This window comes from Helianthus annuus, chromosome 9 (genome assembly GCF_002127325.2).
Source record: "Helianthus annuus cultivar XRQ/B chromosome 9, HanXRQr2.0-SUNRISE, whole genome shotgun sequence".
Classification (NCBI taxonomy): Eukaryota; Viridiplantae; Streptophyta; class Magnoliopsida; order Asterales; family Asteraceae; genus Helianthus; species Helianthus annuus.
The window spans coordinates 5,670,571-5,675,706 of NC_035441.2; positions in this window are offsets into that span (position 1 = coordinate 5,670,571).

Genomic DNA, 5,136 nt, shown 5'->3' on the forward strand with positions numbered 1-5,136 from the left:
TTTTCTTCCCTTGTTTTTGGGAACTTTTAGTTAATTACTGTTTATACGGAATGCAACGAGCAACACTAAACGAAACTCTATCACTTAAGTCCCTACTACTTAATACCGATTAGTCGCCGAGGCCAGGCGGACGGGTTATTAGTTGATAGCGCTATTTAGGTCTTACCAGCCTCACACCGTGCCTGTGTATGGGATCGGGAGTGAACTAATAGACTCTGGCAAATCCGTCAATGATGATAGAACATTGACAAACGGGGCACTTTACGGAAACGTACGGTTACATGAAGTATTCGGTATTGGAAAAACAGTTTAGTCGCTTACTTATGGGGTAGCTCCCCATGGCATGTATAAACGGGTAAATTAACTGGTGAAACAAGTTTTTGGTAATTAAAAACTGGACAACTCGTGAACTCGCTCAACTTTACGTTGACACTCTACTGCATGCTTTGCAGGTACCCAGTGACTCAGGAGCTTGCTACTTGGGGATGTGTAGTGGTCGTCTAACCCGTGTGTTGGGTTCCAAACAAACTTGAATTAAGATCTTGTTTTAAACTATTTTGTCTATGCTTCCGCTACTTATCTGAACTATTACTTAAACTTAAATACTTTTGAACTTTGATTATGATATTTGCCAACCTTGTGGTTGGTGAGTATTACTTATGTTATTAATTAAATTGCTCAGTATAATTGGTGGCTGGATCCTGGTCAGTCACGCCTCCAAGCGGTGGTGTTCCGCATGTGGATTTTGGGGGTGTGACATGAATGGTGAAAATCTTTTATTTTATATAGACAGTAAAATAATGCCAAGACACCACAGACAAACGATAAGGAAAGATCACCTTCAACATAAGTAACTAGTTATTAAAGTCATTAATACACAACCAAATAAAAAGTGCAAAAGATTAAAAATAAAAAGTATTATACTAAACACTTGTCTTCACCAAGTGATGTAAGAGACTTAGGCAAACATGGCCTTGATTGTCAAGAACTCTTACGATCAATCTTAGATCCCGAGACGACTCACACGCTCTATGATGGACAATGGATGATGGTGGTGGATGATGGTGTTGTGATGGTGGTGGGTGGTGGATGAAGTGTGAGAGAGGTGGTGTGCCAAGGGATGAGTTGAAATGAAACCAAGCACTCCTATTTATAGGCTGAACAGAAGGCTGGGCATGGCCCCGTGTCCGCTGGACACGCCCCCGTGCCTGTCTGACACTCTCTCTCTTCATTAATTGTAATTCGCAATTACAATTAATGCGCCTGCTGTACTTTCGCCACGCCCCCGTGTTCACTGGACACGGCCCCGTGGTGGGCAATAGAAGCTTCTATAGGTTTGTCTTTTCTGCTGCTTCTTGGGCACGTCCCCGTGCTGGCTGAGCACGGGGCGTGTTCAATCTTCTGCCTTCTCTATTTTGCTTGGGAGGATGCCGTTGAGGGGTCGGGCAGTCCACTTATGTTCCTTTTCTTGTATTTATGTTAGATTTAGCTGTCTTTTTGCTTCTTTTGTGAATTTGAGCTCATTTAATCCTGAAAATACAAAAGGAAGACAAAAACACTCTTTTTCCAACATTAGTACTTAAAAAGGGTTAGTTTTATGGCTCATTTGATGTAATTTATATGTTGCATTTTACACACATCAGCCGTGGATAGTGTAGATGATGAAGTATGTAGTGAAGGTGGGTTGCCGCAGGTGTTTAATGGTTTTTTTTAATGGGGCGGGGGATAGAGGCGGAGATCTAGGGGTGACGATCTGTGGTTCAGTTATATTTTAGCCTTCAGTGGTCGAATAACACTTCGCCGGATTAACCACCGCCACCAGCCACCATGCCCCCCACATGTCACCACTGTGAACACCACCACCCGACCAAGATCCGGTTTCGTCAACATCACTTTCACTTCAATTCTCCCTGTTGCTTTCTCTGACCGTTGGAAAATTTCAACTCCAACCAGCTTCTCAATCCAGCCTTTTCGAGCTCCCTTTGTACGTGACTTGCAATGAATTTGTTCGCTAATACTCATTAAACAAAAGCCCCATACTAATTATTAACAAAAACTGATTTGTGTTTGATTTGGGACTATAAGAATTGTTATGCAGGAGAGATATGAGAAAGGAGGAAGAAGATGTGTGGTTGTGGTGGGTCCAAAATGGTAATAAAAGTGAAACCATAGGGACCCAGATGTAAAAATGTTTCAAATTTGGACTAAAGTGACAAAAGTAACCAAACCTCAGGGACCAAAATGGCAGTTTACTCTATAAAATATATAGAAAGATAAGTGTTTTAAAAAAGTGGTGATGATGTGGTAATGTCTATGTGTATTTTTGGGTTTTCTTATTAGGTGAAGTTTGGGTGTTTACAAAGTAAGTTTTTTTTTTCTAGTATGACATGATTTGGCGTGCTTTTAGGTGTTTTTCAGTTTTCTTATTGTGGATGGTGTTATGATATCCAAATGTTAGAGCATCATCAGGGGGTAGGGGTATTGGACCCTGTCTACTTTTCCAGACTCCACTTTCGGACTCACACATGCATTGAAGGTGATGGACTTGAGTGGTGTGGTCCGCTCAAGCGGACTCTATACGTACCCCAAATGTGGCTCCCTTTTGATAGTTTAACACTTAAAAACAATGGTTATTTTCTTAAAATAATAAACAAATTAACTTGAAATTTAGCCAACCCATTATATATACACACACTTTTACATACATATCTCACTAAAACAAACACTGTGCATCCAGTTCCAGTTTACCAATTTTACATTCCTTTTCAAACACAATGGGCTCGAGTGACGTAGAAACCATACCACATCTACCTTCACGTGCTCTTTTAGACACATGCAGCTCCAGTGATGAAGAAACCACACAATTACACCTCCACCTTCAATTCCTATTTTTTTATCCCAAAGTTCTTAACAATCAGTTCATACAAATCGCCGTAAAGCAGTACGAGGAATTAGTGTGCGACGACATCAGAAACATGTACCTGACATTTCATCATCTGTCAGGTATTGAAGCAGGTGCTGATGTTTAGACGAAAAAGAATGGGTGGAATGAGGTACATTTTATATGAAGCAACTACGTTGCTCCAATAGCAGTGTTCATGACGTCCACTTTAGACGTCGGTTCTGGATGCGGCGTTTACTTTTCTTTAGAATTGTAAATGACTTCTTCCAATTATCCATACTTTTCACAAAGAACAGATGCGTTTGGCAGACAGGGTCTTTCTCCGATTCAGAAATGCACATCCACGATACGTCAGTTGGCATATGGCATAGAGGCTGACGACGAGGCCCACTAGTTACCCGGTTAACCTGTCTTGGGCTCCTGTCACTTGGGCCGACTTGTAAAGCCCAAACCAGACTTTTTCTCCTAAAAAAATAAACGGAAAAGGCGGGAAAGAGATATGATAGGAAATCTCTGCTCTCATTAAATGTCTGACGGAAAGAGAAGGCTTCATTGCCGATAAAAGAGTACGATGCAGCTGTCCTCATTAATGAAGCGGCAGATCCAACCGTTGGGGGTCTGACACGTGTCTGAGCCCTCAGAGCCACTGTAAGACCGTTAGATGATCTCGGTAATGCTACCAAGGGGGATAAATTAAAGAAGTAGAGGCAGGCCTAAATTAAAGAAGGGAGATTGAGATGGTTTGGGCATGTGAAGAGAAGGCAGACTACAACTGTCACACCCCAACCGATGGCGGAATCATCGGGGCATGGCACTGAGCGAAACAGATTGTTCAGAAGTTTCCATAACAATTATTTATATAATCCAGTTAAAGATACGTCCCATACCGTATCCCGAATAAACAAACATGTCATTACAGATAATCATTCAAACAAGAATTTCCGTTCCGATAACTCAGATTCAAATATTATTACAGCAATTGTTTATCTGCTTCTAGACCCCTATTCTGTTGACTTTCTGGCTGAAATGCTCGAGGACAAGATCTACAGACCACTATGCCCCAGACACTTGTTCTTGGCAGACAACCATTTGTTGGGGGCTTCTAGAAACTTATTCTAACCTCGCTTTCCTAGCAAATAAGCATCCTAAATACCTGTCACATACGTTAAAATAAAGTCAATACATATAATGTGAAGGTGAGCATACAAGTTTGATAATAGCATATAGAGTTTGAATAGTTTACGCATAACCAACACGTACACAGAGGAAAACGAAGCATGTTAATTATCGACATGGACCTATCGATACTAATGACTGCGGGTTGACCGTCCGAGACGGTTCTCAATACATGATTACCACCGTAATCCATGCAATTAGTTGTCCTTAACAACCCCCGTGTAAACGGGTGCTGAGTCTAAACTATAGTACTATGTCGTTAAGGCAGGTAGACAGCATTCCACGTGTAAACACAATCAACAAGCATTCATTAAGTCACATAATACACGCATATTGGTTAGCGTTCAAATAGTTTGAGTAGCGTGATCGTTTGTGTTTTGATATAAGCAACATATGTAACACCCAAAAGTGCTAAAAGCAAAAAGGGATCGAGTATACTCACAATGATTGATTATGGATTGAAGGGAGCGCTGAGAGTAGGATTAGCCTGAATAGTTCGATAGCACAACAATGAGTAACGTGGAAATGTAAACAACTATGGATGGATCGAATAGGCTGGTCGATCGAACGGCAGGTTCGATCGAACGGGCTGTTCGATCGGCTGATATGTCCGTTTGGACAGTCCTGTTCGATCGGCCGGTAGGCTTGATCGGCTTGGCCATTCGAGTGGATTGTTTCTTCCTCTGGTGTGTTTGTGTTTGAGGATTTGAAGTTTTGAAGGTTTTGTTGTAGTATATGAGAGCACTAAGGTGTTCTTACCTTTCAGGTCGATTGATCGAACGGTCCGTTCGATCGGCCGGATTAACCGATCGGCTGGGAACTTTTGAAGTGGTTCTCAAAAGGATGTCGCTCGATCGAACGAGTTGTAAAATCAATCAAGTGTTGAAGCATAGTATCTGATGATCCGAACAGTAATGTTCACCAATCGAGTAACATATTCGATCGAACACCACTTCGTCAATACCATACCTCTGGAAGTTTGGAAAGTGAGACGCCATGTGCTAGCCGATCGGCTGGCCCGGTCGATCGGCTGGCATGTCCGATCGGCTGGGCTGTTC